Source organism: Gossypium raimondii, chromosome 4 (genome assembly GCF_025698545.1).
Source record: "Gossypium raimondii isolate GPD5lz chromosome 4, ASM2569854v1, whole genome shotgun sequence".
Lineage (NCBI taxonomy): Eukaryota > Viridiplantae > Streptophyta > Magnoliopsida > Malvales > Malvaceae > Gossypium > Gossypium raimondii.
In genome coordinates this window covers 37,387,140-37,402,837 of record NC_068568.1, presented here as the reverse complement: position 1 = coordinate 37,402,837, position 15,698 = coordinate 37,387,140, and positions in this window count along the sequence as shown.

Genomic DNA, 15,698 nt, shown 5'->3' with positions numbered 1-15,698 from the left:
AATGCTGAAAGACTGTTGGAACAACTTTAATTCTTTTAAATATCCTATCCCTGACCCAACATTGTTTCCTACTACAAACTGAGGTAATGTATGAAGAGTTTTTAGTTCCTTCATTCCCACTGGCATCTCTTCTAATGATGTCACATTAAAGATATCCAGATATTAAAGGGTTAGATTGTACATATTTGTAGGCCACTTCTCAAGATAGAAGCAACTTTTCAGAATTAATGCCTGTAAATTGCACATATTGGTTGTGGATTCAGGTAAATTTCTAATTTTAGTAAATGAAAGGTTAAAATACCTTAAAAGTTTCAGATATCTAATTGATTCAGGAAGAAATCTAATGTAGTATCCACTGAGACATAACACCCTTAGGCATCTTAACTTAGAAAACAGATCAAGAGCTTTAGTAGTTAGGTAGCATTCACCAAGACATGGATGCCTCTGTAGTGGAAGATAAGTCATTAAATTTCCAACATTGTATAATTATTCAATTCTTTCTTGATTGTCATACTTGCCACAAAAATAAGACTAGTGGCTAGCATTACTGGATTCTTTAGAATGTTTGTCATTGCATTGCAATGTAAAACATAAATCTTCTGCAGCCCATTACGCTAAATCACTGATTAGATCATGCATAAAAAATCTTAATTTATCCTCAGTTGATTGTTGAAACAGTGACTTGCAACATAGCTCTCGAAAGTACTCATGACCGAGATCTTTGCTTTGTTAGTTCTCTTCTCCTTGCTCAATCAAACCTTCGACCATCCATAACAAGATTAGCTCTATATTTTCAAATTCATACTTCTTCAATATAGAATAGTAGGCAAAGCACCATTTTAGATGTGAAGGCAAATAATGGTAGCTCAATCTCAACACCGGGACGATATCAACATCTTCCTCACCATGTAGACTCTATAGGTTTCCATTTAGTATAATCTCCCATTCATCTCTTTCTTCAAAATTCAGAAGGCCACCAAGAACCATAGTTTCCAATGGGGAGCCTCTACATTTCTTAATAACGTTTTGGTGAACCCGTCCAAATTTTGACTAGTGTCAAAATCTGTGTTTGGAACTGCATGATCTACAAAAAAAGACCAAAAATCATCATCTATTAAAGGATTCAGCTTAAAATATTCAGGAGCTCCCATTATCACACCAATATTTCAGTCTCTTGTAATCACAATAACCTTACTTCCTGGTGCTCCAGCCATAAATACAAACTTTAGGCCTTCCCAATGATTAACAATATTATTGCTTTGGGCATTGTCAAGAACAAGAAAAAAATCTTTTTTGAGAGAACTCTCTTCTTAAAGTAAGTTAAGCATTGAGCTGATATTCCTTGCAATACCACTTTCGCATGTTCAATAAAGTTTCATTAGCTATATCAAGGTCATCATATGATTGATCAACCCAAAATTTTGGATCAAAACCTTTGCATGCCTTATCATTGTAAATAAGGTGAGCAAGTGTTGTATTACCAACCCCATCCATCCCTACAATGGGTATTATAGAAAAATTGTCATCACTTGATCCGTCCCTTGTCATCAATTCAAAGTATCTTTTTTTATTTGTATATTTACCATAAACACTAAGCTCTGTTGGGAAATATGAGTTTAATGGCTTTTTTTTTGTGCCTAAGAAGACATTCTTCTAAAAAGCTACTTTTCTAATCTGAGTTTAATACTGCGGTTTGAGATGTATTGTAATTGGGTAGTGATGGAATCTGTCCTGGACCCAGTACTAACATCAAGATGAACAACTATTGCATTCAAACAAGTGAAATGACTAGGGACTTGATCATGTTCCACATTAGAGATAGCTTGACTTTATGCCATCAGCTTGCACCTTAGAGATTTAGTGGAAACTTCATCCACTGTATCTTGCATATCATAATGCAAATCTTTGAGATCAGACACCCAAATTTTGACGGTCACATCAGTTAGCTGCTTTTGCTTTGCATCTTTTAGCACATCCTGGATGGTTAACAAAATTTGTTGGGGTTTTGACAGCAGCAAAAGAAGAGAACAAGACATTGAGCAAAGTAGGAAGAAACAAAGAATAATTTACTTACTTACAAACATGTAACAAGGAGGCATCCAGTAATTTACTTGCTCACAAATATGCAGCAAGAATGCAATCTGCTTACTCAAAACTGATCTGCTTACTCATTCAATATGATAACAATACATTTATAGTCAAAATACATCACCAAATATTCAACTAACCCCATTAATCAGTATTGGGACTATTAAAACATTGCTTGTACACATGGGATAAACTAACTTATCAACTCAATCATCACCTAAACCCATTAAAACATCAACAACTAAGTTCATTTTCAACCAAACTAAATTGCATTACAACTAAAACAAAAAATATATTATTGTAACATTCAAAATTGCTACAGCATGCATACAAACTGTATGCACTCAACAAAATCATCATAGCAACATGCATTTTAACAAAAGCATAACAGCAGCATGGTTGGCCATTTTTGAACAACATTTTCCTCCACTTGTTTAGCTTTTCTTGGATGCCTCCATGGAATCTAAAGTCCATCAACTCACCAGATGCCAAACTGTTAAGCAGAAACTGAAGCAACCCTACGAGAAAGGGTTCTCTTGCAGCCATGTTTTCCTTGGATTAAATGAGATGAAAATGAAACTGCCATGCTATGATGCCTCTTTGAAAAGAAATGAGCTGGGGAGGTATAATAAAATAAGAAGATTTAGTTTTTTCTTCTTCTTGTTATTAGCTGGCTGAAGCTGGCAAAAGTCAAATTAATATATTGTAATTACAAGGTGCATTAAACAAAAGGAAAATGGCATCATCATCAACATATTAAACTCAACAAGTATAACACAGTTTTGGACGATCGAGACATCATCAATTTTTTTTGAAGTCAACATAAACATGGGTTTGAGGTGAATCAACTAAAATAACAAGGATGCAAGAGGCAGTTGGTTTACGGGCTTTGCAAGAAATGTTAGTAGCAACTCAGTCTTCGACGCTGAGTTATGAGGAATTGTAGATAGCCTGTCGGTAGCTCGGTCTCTGGGTGTATGACGCATTTTGAGATTGGCAACTTAGCTGCTATTAATTTGATCAGAAAAGGCCAGGACGTGGTATCCTTGAATGCTTTAGTTCATCTAATTAGGACTTGGTTTTCCAAAGTTTGGGAAATGCAACTAAAACACATTCTACTTCAAAAGAGGGTAATAGAGCTGCTGATGCCATGGAAAATTTAGCAATGGATATGAGCTTTGGATTACACATTTTTGACTCACCACCAAGAGAGTTGCTTCAAGTGTTGGCTGACGATGCGAATGGAATGGCCGTCCCCAGGGCAATTACTATAATACACCAAACAAGAAACAATGGGTATCAAATAGGGGATTACTCAAGAACCTATCTGTCTACAGTAATAGATATTAACAAGAGGCAATGGCCATACAATGAATGTTTATAATGCTCACCACCAAGCTGGTGTTTATAATCTGGTGCCATAGAGATATTATAATGGGCCAACATACAGTTTACTAACTTAATGAGCATTAACATAATTTCATTAAATAGCACAAGCATCCTTTCATGGATTTAGATTATATCAATACCTATATAAATCAATTGTAGTCCATTTAAAGGTTTCAAAGAAAAATTAGAGCCAATTCAGTAATAATGTCCTACCACACTCGCCACATTTTGAGGTCCAAGTATCATCCAACAACGTATAAGTGAAACACTCTATATTTGTTCGTAGAAGAGAACATATGCTTGGTCATGCAACACACTGCTTGTTTAAATGGCCGTGATAGAGGCATCATCAAATCACAACCATTAGCTATTCAGATATTGAGCATCAGCTGTGTAATGGACCTTAGAAGTATATATTCCATGATGGGTTATTGTAGCGACAAGTTCGTATTTTTGACTTAACAATAAACATTGAATATAACACTTATTAGCTAGGGGAAACAATAAACAATGTACCAGATAGATACTACTGTAAAAGGTTTGAAGCTAGTTAGATACTCAACTTCGACCAGTAGCTAATTCAGGTTTTTCAAAATGAAAATTTTGCGCTTCGCAGAGTAACAAGATTAAAAAGTTAATAAATAGTAGCAGAACTGGATAACAAAGTTCGAAACTGTTGAGGTTTTCTAGCAACAAAGAACAAACACTAGAGAAAAACAAAAGCATTAACCAAAAAAAAAATGAAGTGAATTCAGCACACCATTTCATTAAGAAATAAAAGATTACTTAAGTTACAAATAAAAAATACCAAACTTGCAACTACTCCCACTAACATTGGGAATTGCATTACATTACTTGTACACTTGAGTAAGCTGAGTTACCAGTCAAGTCATCACCTAAACACTTAACAAATTAACTAACTAGCTTTCTTACATCAACAAAACAAATTACAAAGAAACTAGATTAGTTTTCTTGTTACAAAAGCTTCATCAATAAAGTTGAGCACCAAAAAATACTTCTTACTACTGTATTGTTGGCCAACATTCAACACTTATCCTTAGCCTCTATGCATTAGAAAAAATGCTTTTTCTCAACTCTCGAACCTTGTAATACTAAGGGACTTAGTTAAAATGTTAGCAAACAGGTCTTTTGAACTACAATGGATCAAGTTGACTTCCTTTGATTGTTCAGCTTCTTTTATCTACCTTGATTTTAGTTGCTTCCCCTTGACTTGAATTCAAATCACTTAAAAGCTTTCTTAGCCAAATGGCTTGATTAACAGCTACAACAGCTGTAATATACTCTGCTTCTGCTGTTGATTGTGCCACTGTTTGTTGTTTCTTCGAGCTCCAACAAAAAACTTCTAAGCCTAGAGTAAAAAAAATACCCTGAGGTGCTTTTCATATCATCAACTGAGCCAACCCAGTCACTATCTGAATATCCAGGCAACTTGAGCTCTTCATTCTTCACAATTTTTAGCCCTTAATTGACAGTTCCTTTGACATATCTCAGGAACCTCTTAGCTACTTTGAAATGAGAAACATTACATTGCACAAATCTTGATAGAAGACTGACTGCAAACATAATGTCAAGCCTTGATGATGTCAAATAAAGTAGACAACCTACAAGGCTTCTATACCCTTTCTCACCCACCTTTTCATAGTTGCCTTTGCTAGAGAACTTCTCACTTGTGCCATTGAAATGCTTGCTAGTTTGCAATTTTCCATACAGAACTTGGTCAAAATATTCAAGGCAAATGTTTGCTATCTTATGAAAATGGCATGTTGAGTTTGAGTAACTTACATACCAAGAAAGTAGGTCATTTCACTTAAATCAGACATCTTAAACACATCTTGCTTCTGCTTCTTAAACTTAGCAATCAGTTTCTTTTTGCTACTAGTCACAAGAAAATCATCCACATAGAGTGACAATTAGAAAAGTTTTATTTTTTGACTTCTTGACATAAAGAGTAGGTTCACTAATGCTCTTCTCAAACTCGAGCTTTGACAGATAAGCATCAATTCTTTCATACCAGGCCATTGAAGCTTGTTTTAGGCTATACAAAGCCTTCTTAAGCATGTAGTCTTTGAGTTCTTCACCAATAACTTTGAACCCTTTTGGCTATTCAACAAAGATTTCCTCCTAGAGAAAACCATTCAAAAAAAAATATTTTACATTAAGTTGGTGCACTTTCCATTGCTTTTGAGTTGCTAAGGAAAATAAGAGCCTTATAGTGTCTAACCTTGCAACTGGTGTAAAGTTTTTGAAAAATCAACACTATGTTGTTGGCTGTATCCCTTTACAACCAGTCTTTCTTTATGCTTATTCAATGACCCATTTTCATTGTACTTGGTCTTGAATACCCATTTACACTAATGATTCTTTTCTGGACTGGCCTATCAACCAGTTCCAATGTATCATTCTTATGTATCATGTCCATTTATGCTTGCATTGCTTCTTTCCAACAATCTTCTTTAACAGCTTCATCAAAGCTTGAAGGCTCCAAAATGGCTAAATTACACCTTTGATAAATGTCAATGATAGACCTTGTACCCTCGACAGGCATATCATCAAACCCTTCATCAATTTGAGCTTTATTTTCAACTGACTATAGATCACTTTCATGTTGATCTTGTTCAACATTGTTTTCATTAAACTTCACATCCCTGCTCACAACAATCTTCTTGGTAGTTGACTATAAATCAGAGGTAGTTGACTTCTTTTACAAGTTTAAAGCCTTAGTTGAAAATCAGGAAAACAGTAAGCTTAAGGTCTTCGGATCAGACAATGGCACTGAGTACTTGTTAAAAAAGTTTTAGAAGCCTTGTGAAGAAGCAGGAATTCAACATCAATTGACAACAATTTATACACCTCAGCAAAATGGTGCTTGTGAAAGGAAAAATCGAATAGTGTTGGATATGTCTAGATGCTTATTATTTGAAAGCAAATTGCCAATCAATTTTTGGGTTGAGCCAGTGAATACCTCAGTATATCTGTTCAATAGACTGCCAACTAAAGCAGTGATCTATAATTAACATGCCTTAGTCTTTTGTGCCATGAGCATGATTCATCAGCTAAACTAACATAAGCTTTCACATCTAACTGATTTACATCTAGAATGAAATATTTATCAGTCATAGATAGCTACTATTACTAGCTCTTGACCAAATGAGTCCTCAATCACACAAGCTTTGTTTTTAAAACTAAGAGAATAACCTTTTTCTATCATCTGGTCAACACTAAGAAAATTTTGGTCAATTTTAGGTACAAAGATGACATCTGAGATTGTTTTAATACCTAAGTGAGTACTGATCACAACCTTTCTTCTTCCTTTGGCCTCAATGAAATTTTCATTCCCAATTTTAAATTTTGAAAAAAAATTGGTGTCTAGCTCTCTGAACATTCTTTCATCATATGCCATATGATGAGTGCAACCACTATCAATTAACCAATTCTTTTTAACCCTGCTTGAGGTTGCAAAATAGGATGCAGTGAAAACATTCCCCTCTTGAGCTTGAATGTCATTATCAGCTTGAGCTTGAGCTTGGTTCTGCTGTTGTTCTTCTGGCTTTCCCTTGTTTTTACAGACTTTTTCTATGTGGCCAAGTTGCTTAGAACTTCTACATTGGATGTCAGCCTCCTTATTTGGTTTCTTTTTTTTTTTCTTCTGACCAGGGTTTCTTTCCCTTGTAACTTGAGCTCGAGCATTCCTTGCTTTTGACCTAAAAAGCTCCTTTAGGATACTCCCCCAATCTGTTGGCCCTTCTCTGATTATGTCCATAAAAAGCATTTATCAACTCTGATAATGAGATGGTTGATAAATCCTTCGAGTCCTCTAATAAAGATATTTTTTACTCATATTTTTCAGAAAGAGTTGTAATAACTTGCTCAATAATTCTTCTATCATTGAATTCATCTCCAAGCAATCTGATGTTGTTGACTGTGGCCATTATCCTATCAAAGTACAGCTTGATCGATTCAGACTCTTTTATCTTCAAATTTTCAAAGTCTATCCACAAATTATCAACTGTTGCTGCCTTGTTTGATCAAACTTCTTAAACTCCTCTTTTAGCCTCTCCCAAGCCTATTTAGGAGTGTCACAAGCCATTATCCTAGTGAAGATTACATCAGAGACTATTTTGTAAACAAGACATTGTTTTGTATTTTTTAGCACAATCATCACTGTGTTATCTGATTTGAGCTATGGTGGGGTTAGCTCTCAATGGAGGTGGCTCTGTATCAGCTTCAACCAGATTCCACAAATCATGAGCTTGCTAGTTTTCATTTTAACTAGCATATGTGGTAGTTTTCACTAGCAAAAACAGGTGGTGGTGAAAAACTCATGTTTTGCAGTAACAGAAAAAAGGATTCTGTTTTTTTCTTCTTAACAAATAAAACAAAAGGCCCTCAAAGATGACGAACTCTCGATACCATTTGTTGAGGTTTTTTAGTAGCAAAGAACAAACACTAGAGAGAAACAAAAGCATTAACCAAAAAATAAAGTGAATTCAGCACACCATTTCATTAAGAAAAAAAGATTACTTAAGTTATAAATAAAAAATACCAAACGTGCAACTACTCCAACTAACATTGGGAATTACATTACATTACTTGTACACTTGAGTAAGCTGAGTTATCAGCCAAATCATCACTTAAAAACTTAACAAAAAACTAACTAGCTTTCTTACATCAACAAAACAAATTACAAAGAAACTAGATTAGTTTTCTTGTTACAAATGCTTCAATAGTAAAGTTTAGCACCAAAATAAACTTCTTGTTGCTGCATTGTTGGCCAAAATTCAACAAAAACCCACCAAAGAAACACAAACACTTTGATATCAGAGATGAACAAAATAGAGTTCTAATAAATATATATTTCCATTTTGTTTAAAGAAATTTTACAAGTATAAATTGTTGGAATTATCATGTAATCTCTAAGTTCTTGTGACAGTTGATTTGTTTTTTGGCCTAACTGTTTCCCATTCATCTTCTCTAACAGAAGACACTAGAGATGACCTGAACCCCTTTAAATGACTTGAAATTCCTTGAAGCTTAATCAACTCATCATGCATTTGATCCATGATAAAACTTAAAAACTCTTGAGCAGCTTCTTGCCTGAAAAAATATTATAAATAAAATTATTCACAATGTTGTTATTGAAAACAAAACAATTCTCTAGATTGTAAGACATTGAACAAGGTAGATCATTTAAACCTATTGGTCATTCGGTTTTCATGAAACATTTCAACCAAAAATAGTATCTCTTCTAATATAATGCTGAATTGCTAATGAGAAATATAAAACCCCTAACCACTCTCTATCACGGATTAGGGTTACAAGCATTACCGTACAATTGAAACATTTATATTTAATTTCATTCAATAACATAAACATAACTTAACCCATTCATGCATACACATATTGTCCCTATATTGAGCCCTCGGGGCTCAAGAAACACCTAAGAAACAATTTGAGACTAAATTGAAATCATTTGAAAAGTCTAGGAAAAATGTATAAAAATTTGGGTACAGGGGTCACACGGCTATGTGGCCAAGTAGTGTGCCTCACAGGGTTGAGACACACGCCCGTGTCTCAGGCCGTCTAACATTCAAAATAAGGACACACGACAGTGTCCCAGCCCATGTCCTCACCCGTGTAACTCACTGAGTAGGGTCACACGGCCGTGTCACACACCCGTGTGCTAAGCCGTGTAACTCTCGAAATAGCCCCACACGTCCGTGTGCCAGGCCGTGTAACTAACTGACTTGCATCCTAAGCACTTAACAGATAACACACGGCCGTGTCGCCAAGCCATGTGTCTCACACGGCCAAGTCACACACACGTGTCTCTGGCCATGTGGACCCAAAATGTACCTTAAATAACAAGTTTACCATTTCAAACCTACTTGGGCTTTAAGCAACTCAAATACCAATCATTTAACCTATTAAAAATACGATTAAACATACTCAAAACATGCAAAACACATTTTATATCATCAAAACACATCAAAAATGCATCATCCAAATCAAAGTTTAAAGCATGCCAAAATCACTCAATTTAGCCTAACATATAGCTACTCAAGACATCAAGCTTTAAGTTGCACATACATATCAAGCTTTGGGTCAAAACAACATACCAACATTTAACTTCAAACACAAACATATACTTGTAAACCATGGCCACCATTATACTTATAACTCAAATTTACATCATATTCATAAAATAAATATCAACCAAATACCTCTTAGGTACGTGCCATTACAAAAATAAACATCACCACACTTGAGCTTGGGATCGTTGTTGGATGCTGAGTTAGCGATCAAAAGAGAAGTACCTAACTTGCATATGGAAAACAAAACCGCATGTTGAGTAAAACTCAGTGATATTTCTATAATCCGAACATTTAAAGACATAATATGATACATGAATGTTCAAATTGACTTATACAATCACACTACTATCTAAGCATGCAATTACAAGATATCACAATTTCAATTTCATGCATATTACCACATTATTTCATGTTATACTCAATTTTCACATGTTTCCATACTTGATTGGTTTTAACAAACATCTCAATTCACATCACTTGCTATATAAATAGCTTGTCATAGATTAATCAAAAATTCACTTAAACAATGGCACAAACCAATAAATGTTCAATTCATTAGTGCATCACTCATATATTTCATTTATGTTCACAACATAATTCACATTTCATGTTTCAATCCACTTTCTCATTTCCAATTCACATACTTTGCCATTTCAATATAAGTTACAAAAATTTATCATTTAATTACTCCTATTAACACAAATCGGACTCGGACGGATACACAGATCCAACCAACACACCAGTTTGGCACCCAATGCCTCATCGGATAAATCCAAAGTAATAATTGCGCCCAACGCTATATAAATTGACACCTACTGTCTCATCGGTTAAACCGAAGCAAATTAGCACCCAGTGCCTCATCGACTCGAAGTCGAAGAAATCCCTAAACTCTTCCTATCCTATGGCATGCCATCTATACCCGACTTAGACCAAAACGGTTAACAGAGTTCCATTTCAATTACAAATACATCCAATATCCAATTATCATATTTTCGCATTATCACATTTAACCATATATTAATTTCAATCAACTATAATTTCAATTCAATCTCAAAGTACTAAAGTACTGACCTCAACTACTTACCATATGAAATAATTCAAAATACAATAACTAACAACTAGGTTCGGATTATAGAAACACAAACCATGGATTCCGAGCTATTCGACGTCGATTTTATCCTTCCCCTTTTTAGTCGAGGATTCTGGTACGACGTTAGCTACAAAATTAAAACAATTAAAAAACATTAATACTACACAATTCAATTGCACATTGAATATTTCAATTTTTACACAATATTTTCTTAAATTTCAATTTAGTCCTTAAATCGAGACTAATTTTTAACTTCCACATTTAATCCTATATTTTTATACCAATTTCATTTTAAGCTAAATTTAAATCCTTAGTTTTAATTATACCCTTAAATTTTGAAAATTTCACACTTTAGTCCCTATTGCTCAAAATTAACAATTAATTCTACAATTTAGTCCTTTTCCATTTCTAACTTAAAAATCTATCAATTTAATCCCTAATACTAAAACTATTCAACAATAACATCTAAAATCTTAAGCAATACTAGAAATTACAATATGGATCAGGTAGCTCTAAGCACCAGGATTCCAAAAATATAAAAAATTACAAGAAAATGACTAAATCGCACTAACCAAATTGAATTTGAACCTTAAAGTCCCTAAGTTTGCCGCAACTTCTCCTTCTTTCTCTCTTTCTTTTCTTTTCTTTCTTTTCTAATTTATTTGCATGTTAATATATTTTCTTTATTTTTTTATTATAATAACTATTATTATTATTTTATCATTATACATAAATTAAATTCATTTAATTATTAATAAAACATAAAACATATATATATAATTTAAACTTCCATTAGTGACCGTCCACTAACCTATAATTATGTATATTTGCTACCTTAGTTCTTTTAGTTTATTTCATTCTATAATTCAACTTTCAACCTTTACGCGATTTAGTCATTGTACTTTAAAAATTCTTAATTTAATAAAATCCACTTAAACAAAATCTAATTCACTACTAAATTAACCTCGTAAAAATTAAATAAAAATATTTACGAATTTTTTTATGGGAATGGGGTCCCAGACTTCATTTTACGACAACCCTAACTATCGGGTCGTTACATCAAAGAGGAAATCGATAAGTAGTATAACTGAACTCTAAAAATTTTAGCACTTAGGAAAGCTTAAATGAAATCCAAAGGGCCAGAACCAACATATATAAATCCATGACTATGGAGGGTGATATTTTAACATTATCATGTTATCAACTGGTCAAGATTTGTTATTGTAAGAGAAATGGACTATGAAAAATGCTAAATAGGATAGGTAAAAACACATACTGAAATATATCAATTGTAAAAGGTATACAAACCTTGGCCTACCAAATATGCCATTTGGCACATCAGGAGTAAAACATTTAAGGATAACTCCGAACATGGTATGTCTCAAAGGCATAATAATCTCAAGAGCTGTTGTATCTTTCTTCTTTACATTAAAATTGCTGGATGGGGCCTCAAAGTCAGATACAAACTTTGCAAAAGTAGCTAATGTTGGTGTTAGAATTAAGTGACCCAAATCCTTATTTAAATAAAATACTGTGGTAAAATAAAATAAAAGTAAATCCCTATAGAATTATACTTCTTTTATTTTATTTTAGAATAAGGTTTTTTAAACCTTATTAAACTCCATCTATTTGATATTATTTGAATAAGGAGTTTCACTCCTATTAGAATAAGGTTTACAACCTATAAATAGGCATAGTCTACTCCTCTTGTAATTAATTTTTTCAACATAGTGAATTTTCTTCTCCTCTGCCCGTGATTTTTTTCCCGAAAGGGTTTTCACGTAAAATCTGTGTGTTCTTTATTTTTCTATTTCTATTTTTATTTGCGATATATTGTCATTATCGACATTATATTTTTCACAAATTGGTATCAGAGCTTTCAGGTTGTTCATCTCAATCACGGTAATGACGTATTTGAAGTACGAAATTTCGCTGTTGGATCGCAACACCAGATTTGCATTGTGGAAGATAAAGATGCAAGCAGTTCTTGCACAGATGGACTTAGAGGAAACCCTACTAGGGGTAGATAAGATGCCTTCAACTTTGACGGAAGAAGAGAAGAAGCGCAAGGATCGAAAGGCGTTAACATAGTTACATTTGTATTTTTCTAACGAAATTTTGTAGGATGTGATGAAGGAAAAGACTACCGCTAGATTATGGAAGAGGTTGGAACAGATATGTAAGTCGAAAACTCTAACTAGCAAGCTACATATGAAACATCGTCTTTATGCTCATTGTTTGGAGGAAGGTGCATCTGTACACGAACACTTAATAGTGTTCAAGGAAATTCTCTCAAACTTGGAGGCCATGGAGGTTCAGTATGATAAGGAAGATCTTGGGTTGATTCTAATTTGTTTGTTTCCCCCGTCTTATTCAACCTTTAAAGATACGATTTTATATAGCTGCGAGTCTCTCACAGTTGATGAGGTTTATGATTCTTTAACCTCGTATGATAAGATGAAACATCTTGTGGTTAAAATCAACACTCAGGGAGAGGGTCTTATTGTTCGTGGGAGACAAGATCGAAATGTTGATGATGATCGTGGAAGGGCACAAGAATGGAATCCTCGTAGTAAATCTAAGGGTAGATCGAAGTCTTCAAACAGAGGTAAAACTTGTAACTTTTGCAAGAAGAAAGGGCACATTAAATCTGAGTGCTATAAGTTACAGAACAAGATCAAAAGGGAGACTGCGAATCAAAATGGAAAATAACTAGAAAATTCTGGTAAAGCTGATGTTGTAGAAGATTACAGCGATGGTGAACTTCTAGTCTCTTCTGTCAACAATTCCAAAGTGAGCGAGGAGGATCCTTGATTCGGGTTACACCTTCCACATGAGTCCCAATCGGGATTGGTTTACAACTTACGAAACAGTGTCTGAAGGTATTGTGTTGATGGGAAATAATGCTTCATGTAGAATTGCAGGTGTTGGAACAATTAGAGTTAAAATGTTTGATGGAGTTGTCGAACACTCGGATGACGTTTACATGTTCCAGAATTAAAGAGAAATTTAATTTCATTGAGTACTCTTGATTCAAAAGGGTACAAATACACATCTGAGAGTAGGGTTTTGAAGATTTCCAAAGGTTCCCTCTTTGTGATGAAAGGGCAGAGAAAGACTGCCAAGTTATATGTTTTGTGGTTCTATCATTCTCGGTGATGTAGCTGTGTCATCCTCTTCCTTGTCAGATATTGATATTACTAAACTTTGGCATATGTGCCTAGGGCATATGAGTGAGAATGGCATGGCAGAATTGAGCAAAAGAGGACTTCTTAATGGGCAAGGAATTTACAAACTGAAGTTCTGTGAGCACTGCATTTTTGGAAGTAAAAGAGAGTTCGATTCACTAGAGGAATCCATAACACGAAGGGAACGTTAGAGTATATTCATTCTGATCTATGGGGGCCATCCAGAGTGCCTTCGAGAGGTGGAGCTAATTATATGCTAACTTTTATTGATGATTTTTCCAGAAAAGTGTGAGCGTTCTTCCTGAAGCAGAAAAGCGATGTGTTTTCCGCATTTAAGTCTTGGAAAACCATGATTGAAAAACAGACGGGAAAGCAAATAAAATATCTCCGCACAGACAATGGCTTAGAGTTCTGTTCTGATGAATTTAATAAACTGTGCAAGTTAGAAGGGATCATGAGACACTTGATAGTTCGTCATACTCCACAGCAAAACGGCATTGCAGAACGAATGAACAGAACGATCATGGAGAAGGTTTGATATATGTTGTCAAATGCCAACTTATCAAAGTCATTTTGGGCAGAAGCAACCTCTACTGCATGTTTTTTGATCAACCCGATTTCCATCCATTGCCATTGAGAAAAAAACTCCACAAGAGGTATGGTCTGGTAATCCTGCTAACTATTCAGATTTAAAAATCTTTGGTTGTCCTGCATATGCTCATGTTGATAATGGAAAATTGGAATCGAGATCTATTAAATGTGTTTTTCTTGGTTATAAAGCTGGTGTAAAAGGGTATAAGTTATGGTGTCCTGAAAATAGAAAAGTTGTGATTAGCAGAGATGTTGTTTTTGATGAAACTGCTATACTACCTAACTTATCTCTTAAAGACTCTTCCAATAAAGAAAATCAAAAACAGGTGGAACATCAGGTTGATCTAGAATCTACAACAGAGTCGACCACTAAAGCTAGTACAAAAATTCAAAATAGAGTTGCTTCTTCACCACAATACTCTATCGCCAAAAATAGAACTAGAAGAGAAGTTAAACCTCCAAAGAAGTATGCCGAGGTTGATCTAGTTGCTTATGCTTTAAATGTGGGTGAAGATATAGATGCAAACCGAGAGCCATCTAATTATTCTGAGGCGGTTAGTTGTGAAGACTCAGAAAAGTGGATGTTTGCTATGCAAGAGGAGATGAAATCACTACACAAAAATCAAACATGGGATCTTGTGAAACTTCCTAAAGGTAAAAAGGTTGTTCGTTGTAAATGAGTGTTTAAAAAGAAAGAGGGGATTCCAAGAGTTGAAGAATCCATATATAAAGCAAGGCTTGTTGCAAAGGGTTACAGTCAAATTCCAAGAGTGGACTTCACAGATGTGTTCTCTCCAGTTATAAAGCATAGTTCGATTTGAGCTTTGCTTGGTATTGTGGCCATGCATGATTTGGAGCTTGAGCAGTTAGATGTAAAAACTGCATTTTTCATGGAGAACTTGAGGAGAATATTTACATGCAACAAATAGAGGGTTTTACAGTTTCAGAAAAAGAGGACTATGTTTGCTTGTTGAAAAAGTCCCTTTACGGTTTGAAACAGTTACCAAGACAGTGGTATAAGAGGTTTGATTCCTTTATGACTTCTCATGATTTTAAAAGAAGTAGCTTTGACAGTTGTGTTTACTTTAAGAAAAATAGTGATGGTTCTTTTGTGTATCTACTCCTTTATGTTGATGACATGTTGATAGCAACGAAAGATAAAGGAGAGATAAGAAAGGTCAAAGCCCAGCTAAGTGAAGAATTTGAGATGAAATACTTGGGACCAGCAAAGAAGATACT